The following is a 23,151-nucleotide window of genomic DNA, read 5'->3' as shown; positions in this document are numbered from 1 at the left end:
CATGGAATTTTCCAGGAAAGAATACTGGAGCAGGTTGCCATTTCTTCCTCCAGGGGATCTCCCAACCCAGGGATCAAACCTGGGTCTTCTGCACTGCAAGCAGATTCTTTACCATCTGAGCCACCAGAGAAGACTTGCCCCATATTTTACATGTAGGACATGCTATTTTTCTGATACTTTTTTTTCAGAGAGCAAAATTAAAATTGGAATCTTTGTTGTTCTTTGTTGTTGTTGTTTTAATCACATGGTGATTGTAACCGCAACCATAAAAATTGTTATTCATTTGACATTTTAATCCTGCCGACTTGCATACTTTTGAGGCCCCTAAAAGGCTCCCTGCTCAGGTTCTGAATAAACCGAAAAATAAAACATAGGAGATGGAAGTAGAGAACCAGCATATCACCTATATTGTTAATGGAGTAAAAGCTGAAGGACATACCTTTACTTCTGTTAATCAGGTGGACGTAATACACTCTGAAGTCAGACAGGCAAATTCACCAATTCACAGCAATGGAAATCAGTGTCACTGAACCAGGACAGCCCCCTTTTCCTGTAAGGGGCAGAACACAATGTATCCCTATCGGTAGGCCTTTACTCAAAAAGGAAATGCACAGAGCTTAGCCAAGCATGCTAGTTGTCTACCAATCACAGATGGCATTCCGTATCACTTGGGGCAGAATGATTAAAAGGAGTATAGAATTGCAAGGAGTGTGTCTAGAAAATTCTCTCCTCCTCAAATCCAGCGAAGCTGGAAAAAGTCATCATTCCCCTCTAACATAAACTACAAGCTTTGACTCAAGCCTTGTTAACAGTGCTTTGTCTTTCTTTATACTTCACTCTGTCATCACTCTTTTCTATTCTATTACCATTTTTCCATGTTCCCGTTCTATTTGCCACTGGGGCAAATAGGGATCTGTCTCTCTTTTGGCCCAAGTGTAAAGGTGATGGAAGGGCCTTAATGGACAAACTTGATAGATGAAATTATGGAGGCTCCTCAGTCTTTAACAAAACAGTCATAGAGGGAGGAGCCAAGATGGCGGAGGAGTAGGACGGGGAGAACACTTTCTCCCCCACAAATTCATCAAAAGAGCATTTAAACGTCGAGTAAATTCCACAAAACAACTTCTGAATGCCGGCAGAGGACATCAGGCACCCAGAAAAGCAATTCAACTCTTCGAAAGGAGGTAGGAAAAAATATAAAAGACAAAAAAAGAGACAAAAGAGGGAGGGATGGAGTTCCGTCCCGGGAAGGGAGTCTTAAAAAGAGAGAAGTTTACAAACACCAGGAAACCTTCTCACTGCCGAATCTGTGCCGAGCTTTGGAAGCACAGAGGGCAACATAACAGGGAGACAAAATAAATAAACAATTAAAACTCGAAGATTGCGAGTCCTACAGTAACTCCTCCAGCGGAGAAGCAGCGCAGACGCCTGCACGCGCCATTAGCAAGCGGGGGCTGGGCAGGGAGGCGCAGCGCGGGCTGCATCGCTTAGAGTAAGAATCTGGCCTGAATACCCTGAGCACTATCTGAGCAAAATAATTAGGGCTAGCAAACCAGACTGTGGGATATCTACCACGCAAAAAGCCAGCCCCAACCTAAGACACCGCCAGGCCCGTGCACGGAACAAAGAACTGAACAGAGATAGCTGGCTGCAGACCTTCCCCCTCCGGTGATAGGCAGCCAGAGCCAGAAGGGGGCAATCGCAGCCCCAGAGAGACATTATCTATAAAACTGTAAGCAGGCTTCTTTGCTAACTAAAACTTCTTGGGGGTCTAGACGGTTAACATCTGCCTGAGAAGGTACGCCGGTTTTACACCGAGATAACCGAGTGGCGGGGATGTGATAAGTCGCAGCATTGGCGCTCGCCAAACACCTCATCACTTGAGCTGCTCGGACCTGGGAAGAGCACAAAACTCAGGCCCAACTGAGTCTGTGCCTCTGAGGACTACCTGAGTGCCTGAACCTGAGCGGCTTGGACCTGGGAGGTACATACAACCCAGGGCCAGCCTCGGATTGTTCCCGGCGGAACAACCTAGAGCCCGAACAGTGTGGGCAGGGAGGCTACACGTGCCGTGAGCGGGGGCAGACCCAGTGTGGCTGAGGCACTGCGAGCGCACGCCAGTGTTATTTGTTTGCAGCATTCCTCCCTCCCTCCCTCCCCACAGCGCGACTGAACAAAGAGAAGAAATACAGCTCCACCCATCAGAACACCAACACAAGCTTCCCTAACCAGGAAACCTTGACAAGCCACCTGTACAAACCCACACACAGCGAGGAAAAGCCACAATAAAGAGAACTCCACAAACTGCCAGAATACAGAAAGGACACCCCAAACTCAGCAATTTAAACAAGATGAAGAGACAGAGGAATAGCCAGCAGATAAAGGAACAGGATAAATGCCCACCAAACCAAACAAAAGAGGAAGAGATAGGGAATCTACCTGATAAAGAATTCCGAATAATGATAGTGAAATTGATCCAAAATCTTGAAACTAAAATGGAATCACAGATAAATAGCCTGGAGACAAGGATTGAGAAGATGCAAGAAAGGTTTAACAAGGACCTAGAAGAAATAAAAAAGAGTCAATATATAATGAATAATGCAATAAGTGAAATTAAAAACACTCTGGAGGCAACAAATAGTAGAATAACAGAGGCAGAAGATAGGATTAGTGAATTAGAAGATAGAATGGTAGAAATAAATGAATCAGAGAGGATAAAAGAAAAACGAATTAAAAGAAATGAGGACAATCTCAGAGACCTCCAGGACAATATTAAACGCTACAACATTCGAATCATAGGGGTTCCAGAAGAAGAAGACAAAAAGAAAGACCATGAGAAAATACTTGAGGAGATAATAGTTGAAAACTTCCCTAAACTGGGGAAGGAAATAATCACCCAAGTCCAAGAAACCCAGAGACTCCCAAACAGGATAAACCCAAGGCGAAACACCCCAAGACACATATTAATCAAATTAACAAAGATCAAACACAAAGAACAAATATTAAAAGCATCAAGGGAAAAACAACAAATAACACACAAGGGAATTCCCATAAGGATAACAGCTGATCTTTCAATAGAAACTCTTCAAGCCAGGAAGGAATGGCAAGACATACTTAAAATGATGAAAGAAAATAACCTACAGCCCAGATTATTGTACCCAGCAAGGATTTCATTCAAGTATGAAGGAGAAATCAAAAGCTTTTCAGACAAGCAAAAGCTGAGAGAATTCTGCACCACCAAACCAGCTCTCCAACAAATACTAAAGGATATTCTCTAGACAGGAAACACAAAAATGGTGTATAAATTCGAACCCCAAACAATAAAGTAAATGGCAACGGGATCATACTTATCAGTAATTACCTTAAACATAAATGGGTTGAATGCCCCAACCAAAAGACAAAGACTGGCTGAATGGATACAAAAACAAGACCCCTACATATGTTGTCTACAGGAGACCCACCTCAAAACAGGGGACACATACAGACTGAAAGTGAAGGGCTGGAAAAAGATTTTCCATGCAAATAGGGACCAAAAGAAAGCAGGAGTAGCAATACTCATATCAGATAAAATAGACTTTACAACAAAGGCTGTGAAAAGAGACAAAGAAGGTCACTACATAATGATCAAAGGATCAATCCAAGAAGAAGATATAACAATTATAAATATATATGCACCCAACACGGGAGCACCGCAGTATGTAAGACAAATGCTAACAAGTATGAAAGGAGAAATTAACAACAACACAATAATAGTGGGAGACTTTAATACCCCACTCACACCTATGGATAGATCAACTAAACAGAAAATTAACAAGGAAACACAAACTTTAAATGATACAATAGACCAGTTAGACCTAATTGATATCTATAGGACATTTCATCCCAAAACAATGAATTTCACCTTTTTCTCAAGTGCACATGGAACCTTCTCCAGGATAGATCACATCCTGGGCCATAAAGCTAGCCTTGGTAAATTCAAAAAAATAGAAATCATTCCAAGCATCTTTTCTGACCACAATGCAGTAAGATTAGATCTCAATTACAGGAGAAAAACTATTAAAAATTCCAACATATGGAGGCTGAACAACACGCTGCTGAATAACCAACAAATCACAGAAGAAATCAAAAAAGAAATCAAAAATTGCATAGAAACGAATGAAAATGAAAACACAACAACCCAAAACCTGTGGGACACAGTAAAAGCAGTCCTAAGGGGAAAGTTCATAGCAATACAGGCACACCTCAAGAAACAAGAAAAAAGTCAAATAAATAACCTAACTCTACACCTAAAGCAACAAGAAAAGGAAGAAATGAAGAACCCCAGGGTTAGTAGAAGGAAAGAAATCTTAAAAATTAGAGCAGAAATAAATGCAAAGGAAACAAAAGAGACCATAGCAAAAATCAGCAAAGCCAAAAGCTGGTTCTTTGAAAGGATAAATAAAATTGACAAACCATTAGCCAGACTCATAAAGAAACAAAGGGAGAAAAATCAAATCAATAAAATTAGAAATGAAAATGGAGAGATCACAACAGACAACACAGAAATACAAAGGAGCATAAGAGACTACTATCAACAATTATATACCAATAAAATGGATAACGTGGAAGAAATGGACAAATTCTTAGAAAAGTACAACTTTCCAAAACTGGACCAGGAAGAAATAGAAAACCTTAACAGACCCATCACAAGCATGGAAATTGAAACTGTAATAAAAAATCTTCCAGCAAAAAAAAGCCCCGGTCCAGACAGCTTCACAGCTGAATTCTACCAAAAATTTAGAGAAGAGCTAACACCTATCCTGCTCAAACTCTTCCAGGAAATTGCAGAGGAAGGTAAACTTCCAAACTCATTCTATGAGGCCACCATCACCCTAATACCAAAACCTGACAAAGATCCCACAAAAAAAGAAAACTACAGGCCAATATCACTGATGAACATAGATGCAAAAATCCTTAACATAATTCTAGCAATCAGAATCCAACAACACATTAAAAAGATCATACACCATGACCAAGTGGGCTTTATCCCAGGGATGCAAGGATTCTTCAATATCTGCAAATCAATCAATGTAATACACCACATTAACAAATTGAAAAATAAAAACCATATGATTATCTCAATAGATGCAGAGAAAGCCTTTGACAAAATTCAACATCCATTTATGATAAAAACTCTCCAGAAAGCAGGAATAGAAGGAACATACCTCAACATAATAAAATCTATATATGACAAACCCACAGCAAACATTATCCTCAGTGGTGAAAAATTGAAAGCATTTCCTCTAAAGTCAGGAACAAGACAAGGGTGCCCACTTTCACCATTACTTTTCAACATAGTTTTGGAAGTTTTGGCCACAGCAATCAGAGCAGAAAAATAAAAGGAATCCAAATTTGAAAAGAAGAAGTAAAACTCTCACTGTTTGCAGATGACATGATCCTCTACATAGAAAACCCTAAAGACTCCACCAGAAAATTACTAGAACTAATCAATGATTATAGTAAAGTTGCAGGATATAAAATCAACACACAGAAATCCCTTGCATTCCTATACACTAATAATGAGAAAACAGAAAGAGAAATTAAGGAAACAATTCCATTCACCATTGCAACGGAAAGAATAAAATACTTAGGAATATATCTACCTAAAGAAACTAAAGACCTATATATAGAAAACTATAAAACACTGGTGAAAGAAATCAAAGAGGACACTAATAGATGGAGAAATATACCATGTTCATGGATTGGAAGAATCAATATTGTGAAAATGAGTATACTACCCAAAGCAATTTATAGATTCAATGCAATCCCTATCAAGCTACCAACAGTATTCTTCACAGAGCTAGAACAAATAATTTCACAATTTGTATGGAAATACAAAAAACCTCGAATAGCCAAAGCGATCTTGAGAAAGAAAAATGGAACTGGAGGAATCAACCTACCTGACTTCAGGCTCTACTACAAAGCCACAGTTATCAAGACAGTATGGTACTGGCACAAAGACAGAAATATAGATCAATGGAACAAAATAGAAAGCCCAGAGATAAATCCACGCACATATGGACACCTTATCTTTGACAAAGGAGGCAAGAATATACAATGGATTAAAGACAATCTCTTTAACAAGTGGTGCTGGGAAATCTGGTCAACCACTTGTAAAAGAATGAAACTAGAACACTTTCTAACACCATATACAAAAATAAACTCAAAATGGATTAAAGATCTCAACGTAAGACCAGAAACTATAAAACTCCTAGAGGAGAACATAGACAAAACACTCTCTGACATACATCACAGCAGGATCCTCTATGACCCACCTCCCAGAATATTGGAAATAAAAGCAAAAATAAACAAATGGGACCTAATTAACTTAAAAGCTTCTGCACATCAAAGGAAACTATTAGCAAGGTGAAAAGACAGCCTTCAGAATGGGAGAAAATAATAGCAAATGAAGCAACTGACAAACAACTAATCTCAAAAATATACAAGCAACTCCTATAGCTCAACTCCAGAAAAATAAATGACCCAATCAAAAAATGGGCCAAAGATCTAAATAGACATTTCTCCAAAGAAGACATACAGATGGCTAACAAACACATGAAAAGATGCTCAACATCACTCATTATCAGAGAAATGCAAATCAAAACCACTATGAGGTACCATTTCACACCAGTCAGAATGGCTGCGATCCAAAAGTCTACAAATAATAAATGCTGGAGAGGGTGTGGAGAAAAGGGAACCCTCTTACACTGTTGGTGGGAATGCAAACTAGTACAGCAACTATGGAGAACAGTGTGGAGATTCCTTCAAAAACTGGAAATAGAACTGCCATATGACCCAGCAATCCCACTGCTGGGCATACACACTGAGGAAACCAGAAGGGAAAGAGACACGTGTACCCCAATGTTCATCGCAGCACTGTTTATAATAGCCAGGACATGGAAGCAACCTAGATGTCCATCAGCAGATGAATGGATAAGAAAGCTGTGGTACATATACACAATGGAGTACTACTCAGCCATTAAAAAGAATATATTTGAATCAGTTCTAATGAGGTGGATGAAACTGGAGCCTATTATACAGAGTGAAGTAAGCCAGAAGGAAAAACACCAATACAGTATACTAACGCATATATATGGAATTTAGAAAGATGGTAACGATAACCCTGTATACGAGACAGCAAAAGAGACACTGATGTATAGAACAGTCTTATGGACTCTGTGGGAGAGGGAGAGGGTGGGAAGATTTGGGAGAATGGCATTGAAACATGTAAAATATCATGTATGAAACGAGATGCCAGTCCAGGTTCAATGCACGATACTGGATGCGAAATGTTAAAAAAATAAAAATAAATAAAAATTAAAAAAATAAATAAAAAAATAAAAAAAAACAGTCATAGAATTGAATGGGGAAAAGACCTGGTAGCAAAATGTGGTGGGAAATATAATATTTTGGTGAGAAATAGAAGAAGGTTTATCCAGCAGGAATCATAAGAGTAGATCCTGATAGTGATTGTAGTATTTTACTACAGTTGTAAAATTGAGTAATTACTCAATAACTGTAGTATTTTGTATATGTTAAAAAAATGCCTTGACTTTGTCCTAGACAGTGCTTAACTCTCATGAGTTCAAACCTGTGGCCAACAAAAAAAATATAAGGTTCTCCCAATCAAAAACAGCTGTAGGATCTATAAACTAACTTGGGATAAAACATATAGAATCAATATAAACAGTTTTCATTTATAGCCATATTCAGCTTATACAGATAAATAGAATATAATAAATGAATTTAAAAATGTCATTTTAAACAACTGTCATTCTGAAGACATTTTCTATATTTCAAAATCACTGGTGTGGGTAAAATGTCCAATCTTCCAGAGAGAAAAACTAAACAAAACACAACTTGTCACAGGTTCATTCTGTCATCAAGCAGCAACTCTCTTTCAATAGTCCTTACCATTCTACACTAGGAGACCTTTTGGAAATACTATCTTACAAGCCATGGCTTTATGGACATTTGCCATGTGCTAATACTCTCTTTCTCTAGAAAAGTAGATGGACTGGATAAACTGTCAGTAACAGGGCTACGTAAATAAGCTGTTTCACTCACAAATGATAGCTTAATATTATAATCACGACAGAGAAAAAAAAAACTAACATGGTCTTCAAAATCTTAATATCTTATTCTCTGTTCTGAGAATATTTGGACATTTCTACTTTGTAATATTTCTCTTTGACACCAGAGGAAACCCCAAGTGAGAAAAAGGATGTTAGTACCTAACATCACTGTCAATTAACTTGTGCACAAAAAAGAAAGATTAACTTGCTCTCTAGGAAGTACTGACTAGGTTCGTTTCAAAGATAATCCTTTGTCTGCCAACCTAAGACAGAGTTGGGTATAGCAGAGGAGCCTTTAGTGTTCGAACTTCTGAAGTAATTGAAAGAAAGATAAATTATTAGAAAAAACTTGAGAAACCAGAACTGATATTACCTTATTAATACTCATTATTACCTTGAGTAAGAAAATTAAAGGGCTATTTAAAAACAAAAAACTCATTTGATTAATATCTGCCTCTTAGAGGTTTAATTTGATCACTCTCTGCCTTATAAGTAAAAGAGTGAATTAATTAATTTAGGCTTTGGCAAAGAGAAGCAAATCTTCCCTCAAACACTCCTTTTCCATTTTCAATATCTTACTCTAATCTACTTACATTGCATGTATCTAGTTTTAACTTACATATATTTTGTAGAATATACATAACTGCCCTGTAAAGTGTATAAAAAAGTTGTTCTTTTAACTCATTTATTTATTACTCATGGAGATACTTCTACTGTTTGTCCATAGGCTTCCTGACTAGATGTGTGATTTCTGGTAGCACAGTCATAATGGAATTGCATTAATAAAACCATCTGGACAGCCAAGAAATGTGTCCTATATTTCGTTCTTTTGGAATTCACTTGTCTGTTCTTTCATAGAACCATTAATAAAATTTTTTAATTGCCACAAAACTATATTAATTACATGGTTGTATTTATTTTTTAATGTTCTATTCCATTTTGTTGAACAATCTGGAAGCTTAGATATGCTTAAACAAATATAAATTTCTAAAAGTTCAAGAACACATGCTGAATGGGTCTGTTATTTCTAAAGTATCTTGTCTTTACTAGCAAGTCTTTACTTTTGCTAAATCATACTTACTCTCAGTCCTAAACTTTAGATCTTTCAACATTCTCTAAAGTAGATTGGTTTGCCTAATGGCTACCTTACACTCCAGTAAATAAATGTGATATAATTTTAGTTTACATAAGTCTCGCCTCATTAAATTTATGCAAGGAATGTGCATTAAGTTACTGGGTTAAAAGATGTTAGCAATGGAGTCAAGCTAGAGAACATAAATGATATTCTAACTTAGTTTGAATTTCCAGTCACTTAGGTTAGGTTGGCATTTGCCTAACAAAGCAGGAAGAACATTTTTAGAGAGGCTTCCTAAGAACAATATGTTAATGTATGAAATGTTGCAATATTATCTATTAAAAATGTATACAAGTTTTTTTGAAAATATCTTTAAGAATATTTCTTGGTCATGTATCATTTATTATTCACCTTTCTGTTCTCAATAATAATCGAAATAGTTAAAATATTTCCTGAATACTTATGTGCTAAGGACAGTAATTTACATGTGTTTTACAGAATCCTCCCAATTGTCCTATAAAGTGAGACCAATTAATATCCCCATTGTTTGGTCGACAGCTTAGAGATATAGAAAGCCAGTGACTTGGCTAAATTCACAGCTAATAAGGAACAGTCAAGTTTTTAACCCAGATGATGTGACATTTGACTCTAATCCAAAACTTGCACTTTTAAGCATTATGCTGTCTCCTTTCCTGGCTATATATCTGTGTATGTGCAAGCGTGTATGTATGTGTATGTGCGAGCATGCATGCATGCACACATACATATGTAAACCAAGTTTCAAAGATAACATGATAATAAATATGCTATGCCTTTCTTTGCTAATGCTAAAGCAAAATAAAATTACTAGTTAATATAGTATACTGGTTAAAAGTACAGATTGGATAGCTGAGGTTTGAACCCCAGTTCCTCCACTTTTTACCTTAACTTAAACGGTTATGTTACTTAACCTCACTAAGCCTCCATTTCCTTAACTCTAATACAGTAACAATGAGAACAATATTTATCTCATGAAGCTGTGTTGAGGAAAAGTAACAGCAAGTATAGGAAAGAAACAGTTTTTAATGAACATTGGTATACCAGGTACTGTACTAGGCACTTAGGTTCTAATTGAGTCCTCTTAGAAATCTTATAAAATAGTTATCAATATCTTTTTACAAATGAGGAAACTAAAGTTCAGAGAAAAGTGAATTACTCAAGGCTAAAAAGTAGTAAGTGGCAAATCTAGGACAGCACCTTCCCATGATACCACTGTGTTTCTCACGTGGAGGGAAATGAATCTTGGTAGGAAAGATGAAGTGACAAAGGCCAATTTGATGAAATTCACAATTTTGCTGAGGACTGGATCTGTTTCTATTTCTATTTCTTGATGTGTTTGAGGGCAATGTGTATTGAATAAATGCTCATTGTTCACCAAATTTATTTTCTTGTCTGCCCTAGTTATCAACGAACCATTTATACAATATCAGCTCGCTGCAACAAAAAATTTGATCTAATGGAGGAATAGGCATTTATTCATTCTTTTATCAGACATTTACCAAGCCACTTTGTGCCAGACACAGTGTTAGGTACCAAGTATAGAGAACTTAAAAAAAAAAAAAAAAACTCCTGGAAAAAAAGAAAAATGAAATACCCTCCAACAGCTACTTGCATTAGGACAGGTGGGGCAGAAGTAGACAAAGAGAAGCCATTTACACATAAGATGATGCTTTTCTTTCTTGCTCCCAGAGCAGAATGGTACCTCTGAAGATTAGTAGCACAAGATGAAAGAAGCCAGCTAAAATGGTCACCCCAATTTATCTCAATTAAAGTTTCCAAGGAAGTAATCTCCCAAGACACAGTGCCTAAAGAATTGGGAATATAGAACCATATGAGATCTTAACATTCTGTCATATTTTTCCAAAACTGAATACAATTTCCTCCTTTTAACAGTGCCATCATATAAGGAAATAGAGTAATTTTAAGAAGTTTAAGAGGGTTAAACACTTAATTATTTAAGTTGTTTTAATTTTTTTCCCTCTCATGCCAGTTTTCCCAAATGAACAGAAATAAAGGAGCTATTTCAAAAGCCATGCCAAAAAAAAAAAAAAAAAGTGAGAGAGAGGGAGAGAGAGAGTGCTCTCTTACAGCCAAAAGATCACACGACCAAAATCACAAAGTGGTTTTTAAGCTAAGGCTACTTTTCTATCAGTATTCCTCGTGAGTGAGGGTTGTTTTTTTTTTTTTTTTTTTCAGTGTTGGGTTATATAAGCAGCAAGCTGCCTGCATCCACAGTGTGAGGTATGTTTTGTTCTGATTCTTTTCTGTTAAATGGCATTTTCACTAAGAATATAAGCAAATTTCAAAGGTATATAGCACATTCCATCCAATTGATTATATATTTCTTCAAAATAACATGAACCAAATCAACAAAGTGACTGGATAAAGGATGATTATAGGTAAGTAAATTTGTGGAAAAGAAAATAATATAGGACATAAATGGGGATAAATGTGATTCTAGAAAAATTTTTGTCTCAAATTCTTAAGGAAATAAAAGATGTCCTATGTAAATATCCTATGTAAACTAACTAACATATTTTCCTGCTTAGATCTCTTATCTTACAAGTCACTTTGAATGTCAGACTTGCCAATGCCAAGGTCATCTTTGACAGTGTGTGTGTGTGTATGTGTGTGTGTGTGTGTGTGTGTGTATCTATCTGTGTCCGTTTGATAGTCCCACATTTTCAAAAGCCCAGTATCTTCCAAATTGCTGAAATTCCATACAGAGCTCTAAATGATATAATCCTGTGTAGAAATTTAAATCACCCACGGTATAGGGAATTTCAGTACTGACAAGTACTACTGTTTATTTCTGAAAGAAAATGCACATTTCCTCATATCTTAGAATGTTTCTCCAGAAGAAAATATTTTTGCCTTATCTACCTAAGAAAAGAATAAGATTTAAATACAGAAATCACCTTTTTATTTCCAAATTTTCCTTACTTATATTATCTTCCTTAACATTTTTTGTTGTTGTTGTTGTTCTTTGGGGGTTAATTCATCTTCCTTATCTTATAATGCCACCTTTTGATAAATAATAAATATTGCCAATTTTAGAACTTAAGATATAAATATGCCTAAAGCTCACTTCACCTCCTAGTGAAGTCACAACCAATAAGGGTTCATTTGGGTAAACAAAGACTCCACTCTTGGAGTATACAACAAGGTTTCATGTGCACCAGGACCCAGGGTAAAGCAGTGACACCATAGGAGCCTGGAGTAGACCTACCTATGGGTCTCCTGGGGAGGAAGTACTTAGCTGTGGCCCACTATGGGGCAAAGAAAGTGGTGGCTGAGGTTCTAGGATACAGTCATCCTTGTGAACTCTCACAGAGGTCATTACTTTGGCACTGAGGCCTGGCCCCACCCAACATTCTGCAAGATCCAGTGCTGGGATGCCTCAAGCCAAACAACCAACAGGGTGGGAACACAGACCTATGCATCACAGACAGGCTGAGTAAACCCATCCTGAGCCCAGCATCATCTCTAAATATACCCATTGACACAGCCCTGCCCAACTGAGGGATAACACCCAGCTCTACACACCAGTGGGCAGGAACAAGTCCCTCCCACCAGAAACCCTGAAGAAGCTCCTGGACCAAACACACTCACCAAGAGGCAGATACCAGAAGCAAGAGGAACAATAATCCTACAGAATGCAGAAGAAAGAATAGAAACAGAAATTTAGACAAAATGAGACAGCAGAAAAATATGTTTCAGAAGAAGGAATAAGATTAAAAAAAAAAAAAAAAACAGAAGAACAACTAAGTGAAGTGGACACAGGCAACATGCTTGGAAAAGAATTCAGAATAATGATAGGAAAGCTCATCCAAGATCTTGGAAAAAGAATGGAGACACAGAACAAGAAGATACCCAAAATGTTTAAGAAAATCCTATAAAATTTAAAGAACAAGTAGAGATAAACATTACAAAAACTAAAATGAAAAATATACTAGACAGAACAGCATCAATAGCTGAATAAATTAGTCAGAAGAAAAAAAATATGAGAGCTGAAATACAGATTGATGAAAATAATTGCCATGGAATAGAACAAAAATGAATGAAAAGAGATGAGGACAGTCTAAGGGACCTCTGGGACAACATTTAATACACCAACATCTGCATTATAGTGGTCCCAGGGACGTGGGAAAGCTCACTGGTAAATGTAAACACACAATAAAGGAAATCATCCACATACAAATATGAAATCAAAAATCAGTAATTGTGAGAGGAAGAAAGTACAAATGCAGGATATTCAGAATGCACTTGAAATTAAGAGACCAAAACTTAAAATACTCACACACACACAAACACATACAACTATATCAAAAGCTCATGGGAAGTGTAAACCAAAAATCTATAATAGATACTCACACACACACACAAATAAAATCCGATCCAATAACAACTCTAAAGACAGTCATCAAAGCACAAGAGAAGAGAGCAAAAGAAGATGGAAAAAAAGACCTATGAAACAAATCCTAAACAATTAACAAAATGGCAATAAGAAAACACATATCGATAATTACCTTAAATGTAAATGCATTAAATGCTCCAGACAAAAGACACAGACTGACTAAATGGATGCAACAATAGAACCTATATATATGCTCTCTACCAGAGACCCATTTCAGATCTAGGGACACATACAGACTGAAAATGAGGGTATTGAAGAAGGTATTCCATACAAACAGAAATCAAAAGAAAGCTGGAAGAACAATGCTCATATTGGACAAAACAAAATTTAAAATAGAGACTATTACAGAGGCAAGGAATGACACTAAGTAATAATCAAGGAATCAACCTAAGAAGATAAACAATTATAAATATATATGCACCCAAATAGGAGCACTTCAATATATAAGGCAAATACCAACAGCCAAAAAAAAAAAAAAAAAAAAAAGGAAAAATCAACAGTAATACGATAATAGTGGGGGACTTTAACATCCCACTTACATCAATGGACAGATCATCCTGACAGAAAATCAACAAGGGAGCATAGGCCTTAAATTTTACATTAGACCAAATGAACTTAATTAATTTTTTTATAGAATATTCCATCTGAAAGTAGAAGTATACACAATCTTCTAAAATGCACATGGAACATTCTCCAGGATAGATCACACATGTTGGGTCACAAAGCAAACTTCAGTAAATTTAAAAAATTGAAATCACATCAAGTATCTTTTCTGATCAAAATGCTATGAGGTTAGAAATCAATTACATGAAAAAAATACTAAAAAAATGTACAGAGGCTAATTAATATCCTACCAAACAACCAATGGATCACAGAAGAAATCAAACAGGAAATTAAAAAAAAGAAGAAGAAGAGACAAATGAAAATGAAACCACAAAGACCCAAAACCTTTGGGATGCAGCCAAAGCAGTTCTAAGAGGTAAGTCTATAGCAATACAACCTTAACTCATAAAATAAGAAAAATACCAATACATAAGTTAATCTTACACCTAAATTAACTAGAGAAAGAACAATAAACAAAACCAATAGTAGTAGAAGAAAAGAAATCATAAAGAAAAGAGCATAAATAAATGAAAGAGAGATGAAGAAAACAATGGAAGAAATCAATCAAAGTAAAAACTCATTCTCTGAAAAGACAAAATCGATAAAGCTTTTAGCTAGACTCATCAAGAAAAAAAGGGAGAGGGCTCAAACTAACAAAGGAAATGAAAATAGAGAAGTTACATCTGATGGCACAGAAATACAAAGGATCATAAGAGACTACTACATGCAACTATATGCCAATAAAATAAACAACCTAGAAGAAATGAACAAATTATTTAAAAGGTATGAGCAACTATATGCCAATAAATTGTACAACCCAGAAGAAATGAACAGATGCTTAGAAAGTTATAATCTCCCAAGACTGAACCAGGAAGAAATAGAAAATAGGAACAGACTGATTGCAACTACCAAAACTGAAATTGTGCTTAAAAACTTCCAAAATACAGAAGTCCAGGTCCAGATGGCTTCACAGGCTAATTCTAACAAACACTTAGACAAGAGTTAACATTTATACTTCCGAAATTCTTCCAAAAAATTGCAGAGGAAGGAAGTCTCTCAAACTCATTCTAAGAGGCCACTCTCATCACCCTGATAATAAAACCAAAGATATTATCCAAAAAAAAAAAAGAGAGAGAGAGAGAAAATTACAGACCAATGGTCACTAATGAACATATACACAAAAATCCTCAACAAAATAGTAGCAATCTGAATCTAACAACACACTAAAAGGATCACACACCATGATCAAGTAGGGTTTATTCCAGGGATGCAAGAAATTCTCAGTATCTTCAATTTGTCTGTCCACCACATTAACAAACTGAAGAATATAAACCATACAATCATCTCAACAGATACAGAAAAAGCTTTTGACAAAATACGATACTGTTTATGATCAAAACACTCCAGAAAGTAGGCATACAAGGAACTTATCTCAACATAATAACGGCCATATATGACAAACCCACAGCTAACATCATTTTCAATACTGTAAAGCTGAAAGTATTTCTTCTAAGATCAGGAACAAGACAAGGATATACACTCTTGCCACTATCATTCAATATGATTTTAGAAGTCCTAGACATGGAAATCAGAGAAGAAAAAGAAGTAAAAAGAATCCAAGCTGGAAAAGAAGTAAAACTGTCACTGTTTGCAGATGACATGATACTAAACATAGAAAATCCTAAAGCTGTTATCAGAAAACTACTAGAGTTCATCAATGAATTTGGTAAGGTTGCAGGATACAAAATTAATACAGAGAAATCTCTTGCATTCCTATATACTAACAACAAAAGATCAGAAAGAGAAATTAAGGAAACAATCTCATTTACTATCACATTAAAAAGAGTACAATATGTAGGGATAAGCCTGCCTAAGGAGGCAAAACACTTGTACTCTGAATACAATAAGATGCTCATGAGAGAAACTGAAGGTGACACAAACAGATGAAAAGATACACCATATTCTCAGACTGGAAGAATGAATATTGTCAAAATGACTATGCTACCCAAGCAATCTCAGAATAAATGAAATTACAAATGACATTTTTCACATGATCAGAACAAAAAAAATTTAAATTTGTATGTAAACACAAAGACCCCAAATAGCCAAAGTAATCTTGAGAAAGAAAAATAAAGCTGGAGGAACCAGGCTCCCTGACTTGAAAGTACACTACAAAGCTACAGTAATCAAAACAGCATGGTGTTGGCACAAAAACAGAAATATAGATCAATGGAATAGTATAGAAAGACCAGAAATAAATCTACACACCTATGGTCAACTAATCTATAACAAAGGAGTTATAAATAATGGAGAAAAGATGATCTCTTCAATGAGTGGTGCTGGGAAAACAGTACAGGTACATGTAAAAGAATAAAATTAGAATATTCTTTAACACCATAACACAAAAATAAATGGAAAATAAATTAAAGACATAAATGTAAAACTGGGAACTATTAAACTCTTAGAGGAAAACATAGGCAGAACACACTTTGACATAAATAGCAGCAGTATCTTTTTGGATCTACCTTCTAGAGTTATGAAAAGAAAAACAAAAATAAATGAATGAGACCTAATTAAATGCAAAATCATTTGCACAGCAAAGGTAACAATAAACAACACCAAAAGACATCTCACAGAATGGGAGAAAATACTTTCAAATAAAACAACCAACAAGGGATTAATTTCCAAAATACATAAAAAACTCATGTAGTTCTATATCGAAAAATAAACAATCCAATAAAAAATGGGCATAAAATCTAAATAGATACGCATCCAAAGATATCCAGATATCCCACAAACACATGAAAAACTGCTCAACATTACTGATTATTAGAGTCATATGAATCAAAACTACCATGAGGTACTGCCTCATACCAGTCATACTGGCCATCATCAAAAAATCTACAAACAACAAATGCTGGAGAGAATGTGGAGAAAAGGAAATGCTCTTGTACTGTTGCTGTGAATGTAAACTCATACAGCCACTGTGGAGAATACTATGGTGATTCCTTAAAAACTTAGGAATATTCCTTAAAAACTTTAAGAAAACATGACTCAGCAATCCCACTACTGGACATATACCCTGAGAAAACCACAATTCAAAAAGACACATCTATGCCAATGTTCACTGCAGCACTATTTACAAAAGACAGGACATGGAAGCAATCTAGATGTCCATTGACAGATGAATGGATAAAGAAGTTGTGGTACAGATACACAATGAATTTGAGTCAGTTCTAGTGAGGTGGATGAAGCCAAAGCCTGTTATACAGAGTGAAGTAAGTCAGAAAAAGAAAAACAAATATAGTATAATAAGCATATATATGGAATCTAGAAAAACAGTGCTGATGATCCCTATTTGTAGGGAAGGAATGGAGACGCAGATGTAGAGAATGGACTTGTGATACAGGTTGGTGGGGGGGGAAGGTGAAAGTAGGACAAGTTGAGAAAGTAGCATCTATATATACACACACACACACACACACATACATATATACACACTACCAAGTGTACATGTGTAAAATAGCTATTGGGAAGCTGCTGTATAACACAGAGTATCCAACCTGGTACTCTGTAACAACCTAAAGAGGAAGGACTGGGAGGGAGGCTCACGTCATAAATATATATAATTATGACTGATTGACAATGTTGAACAGCAGAAACCAATACAACATTATAAAGCAATTATCCTCCAATTATTTTTTTAAAAAAGAAAATATCATCTCAGAAGTCAGCAGATCCCATGATGAAATGCAGAATGTGACAAAACAATCTAACTGCATTATCAAATGTACGAAACCTCATGAAGGAGATGGGGGAAAGATGCTTACCTCACAACTTTGTGAGTGGAGAATATAAAACTAGAGGCAAAAGACAGAGCATTGTACTCTAGTTGATTAAGTTGTTTCCTTCAGGCATACATGTTAACAAATCTGAAATCACTACACTTTGTATACTTATATTGCATAAGCATGTGAACAACGGATAGTGCAATTCAGGTTTTTTCACTATTGGAATTTGAAATTACAGATAAACCAAAGGAGAAAGCTAGAATGAATCATATTATACTCAAACAGATATATGGATGAACAAAATGTGGTAAAAAGGAAGGAAATCCTACCATTTGTAACAATAAGATGAACTTGGAGGACATTAAGTAAAATAAGCCAGACACAGAAGGACAACTATTCTATGATTTCACTTAAATGAAATATCAAGTGTAGTCGTACTCCCAGAAACAGGAAGTAGAATGGTGGCTGCCAGAGGCTCAGAGGAGAGGGAAGTGTGGAGTTGTTGCTTAATGGATATAGAGTTTCAGCTTTACAAAAATTCTGGAGATTGGTTGCATAACAATGTGAAAATATGTAACACTGTTTTACACTTAAAATGCTTTGGTGGCAAATTTTGTTATGTGTACTTTAACAAATTATTTTTCAGAATATGTTCTTTCAAAACATACATTATGAAAAGGTGGGAAGAAAAGGAATAACTTTACAGTGGCCACACCTGACAACCACTACCTAAAACAGGTGACTGAGGTGATTATACTCAGTGAAAAGTTATGGTGATGCATGTACCATTGCTGCTACTGCAGCTAAGTCGCTTCAGTTGCGTCCGGCTCTTTGCGACCCTAGAGACGGCAGTGCACCACGCTCCCCCGTCACTAGGATTCTCCAGGCAAGAACATTGGAGTGGGTTGCCATTTCCTTCTCCAATGCATGAAAGTGAAGTCATTCAGTCGTGTCCGACTCTTCACGACCCCATGGACTGCAGCCTACCAAGCTCCTCCATCCATGGGATTTTCCAGGCAAGAGTACTGGAGTGGGTTGTCATTGCCTTCTCCGGCATGTACCATTGAGATGTTGTGATAAAATGGTACTCTACTTCTGCGGTATTCTTCCCAAAAACCTACAACCCCAGTCTAATCATGAGAAAAACATGAGAAAAACCGAATGAAGAACATTCTGTGAAATATCTGACCAGTATACAAGACCATCAAGGTCACCAAAACAAGGAGAGTTTGAGAAACTATCACAGTCTAGAGAAGCCTAAGGTTAGTTATGATGACTCAATGTAATATGACATACTGGATGGATTCCTGAAACAAGAAGAAGACTAGTGACAAACCTAAAAAAATTCAAAAATTCAAATAAAGTGGGAGATTTTAGGTAATAATAATGTATCAAAATTGTTTCACTAGTTTTGACAAATCTATCAACAGTGCTAAAAACTGTTACAATAGAGGGAACTGGATATGGGATATATAGGAATCATTTGTACTATTGTTGAAACTTTTTATTCAATATAAATCTAAAACTATTCAAAAATCCACAATTTTAATATTTTTAAAGAAGACTATACAGATTAAAGACTATACAGATATAAGACTATGCAGACTATAATCAAACTACCACAGAATTGCACTCATCTCACACGCTAGTATAGTGATACTCAAAATTCTCCAAGCCAGGCTTCAGCAATACGTGAACTGCGAACTTTCAGATGTTCAAGCTGGTTTTAGAAAATGCAGAGGAACCAGAGATCAAATTGCCAACATCCGCTGGATCACGGAAAAAGCAAGAGAGTTCAGAAAAACATCTATTTCTGCTTTATTGACTATGCTAAAGCCTTTGACTGTATGAATAATAATAAACTGTGGAAAATTTTGAAAGAGATGGGAATGCCAGACCACCTGACCTGCCTCTTGAGAAACCTATATGCAGGTCAGGAAGCAACACTTAGAACTGGACATGGAACAACAGACTGGTTCCAAATAGGAAAAGGAGTACATCAAGACTGGATATTGTCACCCTGCTTATTTAACTTATATGCAGAGTACATCATGAGAAACGCTGGGCTGGAAGAAGCACAAGCTGGAATCAAAATTGCTGGGAGAAATATCAATAACCTCAAATATGCAGATGACACCACCCTTATGGCAGAAACTAAGAGGAACTAAAAAGCCTCTTGATGAAAGTGAAAGAGGAGAGTGAAAAAGTTGGCTTAAAGCTCCACATTCATAAAATGAAGATCATGGCATCTGGTCCCATCACTTCATGGCAGATAGATGGGAAAACAGTGGAAACAGTGTCAGACTTTATTTTTTGGGGCTTCAAAATCACTGCAGATGATGATTGCAGCCATGAAATTAAAATATATTTACTCTTTAGAAGGAAAGTTATGACCAACCTAGATAGCATATTTAAAAGCAGAGATACTATTTTGCCAAAAAAGGTCCATCTAGTCAAGGTTATTGTTTTTCCAGTGGTCATATATGGATTTGAGAGTTGGACTGTGAAGAAAGCTGAGAGCCAAAGAATTGATGCTTTTGAACTGTGGTGTTGGAGAAGACTCTTGAGAGTCCCTTGGACTGCAAGGAGATCCAACCAGTCCATTCTGAAGGAGATCAGTCCTGGGTGTTCATTGGAAGGACTGATGCTGAGGCTAAAACTCCAGTACTTTGGCCACCTCATGCGAAGAGTTGACTCATTGGAAAAGACTCTGATGCTGGGAGGGATTGGGGGCAGGAGGAGAAGGGGACGACAGAGGATGAGATGGCTGGATGGCATCACTGACTCCATGGACGTGAGTTTGAGTGAACTCCGGGAGTTGGTGATGGACAGGGAGGCCTGGTGTGCTGCAATTCATAGGGTCACAAAGTGTGAGACACAACTGAGCAACTGCTGACTGACTGATACAGATTAAAGCTCCACACCCCGAGATGTACACTTGTCAGAAGTATTTGTAGCTAAAAGGAAAATATAGTTTCATAAGTTACGTTCATTATCTTCAGCATTAGCAACTGAATTCAGTATAATTTGGGGGGATAACAGGCAACTACATTCAGAGACTTAACAGATACTGAAAATGGTTTACTTCCTCGACTCTTTTTCCTGTTACCTTTTCTATGTTCAGCCATAGCAAGAATACAAACTTAGTTCTGAATATTCTGTATTTTATACATTATCTGAAATGGAGACCTTGTACTATGATAATAGTACCTACTATATAATATATATATATATATATATATATACCTATTATATTATATATAATATAGATATTTGTAGATAAATAGCATGTATGGTTGGAGAAGGAAATGGCAACCCACTCTAGTGTTCTTGCCTGGAGAATCTCAGGGATGGGGGAGCCTCATGGGCTGCCATCTATGGGGTTTCACAGAGTCAGACACGATTGAAGGGACTTAGCAGCAGCAGCAGCAGCATGTATGGCTAGGCAATTTACATAAATTGTTTCATTATTTTATTATTCCCCATGGACCTATGAGTGGGTGCTATTACCATCACAATTGTAAAAATGAAGACAAATGAAACTCAGAAAGTTTTAAGAACTATGGATGTCTGAAAAATGATCTCCCCAAATATGTCAGGTTCTAGATTCTGACATTCGTAAATGTTAACTTACATAGAAACAGGATCTTTGCAGATGTGATTAGGATCTCAATGATCTTGAGAAGGGGTGATTATACTGGCATATCCAGGTGGACTCTAAATTCAATCACAAGTGTCTTCACAAGAAGGGGGCAGAGGGAGATTTGAAACAAAAAGAAGAGAAGACAATATAGCCACAGAGGCTGAGATCTGAGTGATGCAGCTCCAAGCCAAGGAATGGTAACTACTAGAAGCTAGAAGGGTCCACAAATAGATTCTTACTTACAGCCTCCAGAAAGGCACACAACCCTGACAACACCTTGACTGCAGCTCAATAACACTGATTTCAAATCACCAGCCTCCAGAAGTGTGAAAGAATAAATTTCTGTTATTTTGAACCATGGAGTTCATGGAAATTTAAGCACTCAAAGGAATCTAATATAAGAGCCTCTGCCCAGTTAGTGAGTGTTGGAGCTAATTTCTCAACTAAATTCTCCATCTCCAAAACCTATGCAGTACTCCTTCTTATGTTATCTACAGGCAGGTTATGTAAACTGAGAAGCCACTTGGCTACATAGAAAACTTAGGGTCCATGTAATATGTTTCCTATTTTCAGATAATTTCTAATACTCATATTGTCTAATGAACAGGCATTATTTTATGTGCAAAATGTAAAGAAAATTCATTAAAAAAAACATATTTTGAAATTGCCAGATAAAATTTCTATTTCTACACACTCCTAATGGTTCCAGATTTCCATGTTGCACTGAGTCCATGTTCAGTGATTAGGCACAAGAGATCAGTTTATTTCATTTTGTGCCTATAGGTATATAACCACATTTAAGTAAAAATTTCAACTTGTCTCCTACTTGACATATATATTTGGATTTTTTTTCCTTCAGTTCAGTTCAGTTCAGTCCCTCAGTCATGTCCGACTCTTTGCAACCCCATGAATCGCAGCATGCCAGGCCTCCCTGTCCATCACCAACTCCTGGAGTTCACTCAGACTCACGTCCATCGAGTCAGTGATGCCATCCAGCCATCTCATCCTCTGTTGTCCCCTTCTCCTCCTGCCCCCAATCCCTCCCAGCATCAGAGTCTTTTCCAATGAGTCAACTCTTCATATGAGGTGGCCAAATTACTGGAATTTCAGCTTTAGCATCATTCCTTCCAAAGAAATACAAGGGCTGATCTCCTTCAGAATGGACTGGTTGGATCTCCTTGCAGTCCAAGGGACACTCAAGAGTCTTCTCCAACACCACATTTCAAAAGCATCAATTCTTCGGCGCTCAGCCTTCTTCACAGTCCACTCTCACATCCATATGTGACCACAGGGAAAACCATAGCCTTGACTAGTCGGACCTTTGTTGGCAAACTAATGTCTCTGCTTTTGAATATGCTATCTAGGTTGGTCATAACTTTCCTTCCAAGGAGTAAGTGTCTTTTAATTTCATGGCTGCAGTCACCATCTGAAGTGATTTTGGAGCACAAAAAAATAAAGTCTGACACTGT

The 23,151-nt window shown here is 36.7% G+C and overlaps 1 long non-coding RNA gene across 3 annotated transcripts in view; it reads right to left on the bottom strand.

Moving 5' to 3' along the window:
- The window catches only part of LOC147340970 (uncharacterized), a 229,203-nt gene that overhangs the window by 107,033 nt on the left and 99,019 nt on the right, over positions 1-23,151 (bottom strand). Inside the window, exon 3 of one of the 3 annotated variants that reach the window (XR_015158570.1) lies at positions 440-550. The exons of the other annotated variants lie outside the window; for them this stretch is intronic. This is a non-coding gene — a long non-coding RNA (uncharacterized LOC147340970). The remainder of the gene's footprint in view (positions 1-439; positions 551-23,151) is intronic. 3 annotated transcript variants of the gene reach the window in all.

Source organism: Bos grunniens, chromosome X, assembly GCF_055505025.1.
Source record: "Bos grunniens cultivar Pamir isolate PY7600 chromosome X, Bosgru_T2T1.0, whole genome shotgun sequence".
NCBI classification, from domain to species: Eukaryota; Metazoa; Chordata; class Mammalia; order Artiodactyla; family Bovidae; genus Bos; species Bos grunniens.
Note: the sequence above shows the minus strand (reverse complement) of the source record. Positions and strands in the feature narration are given on the sequence as shown.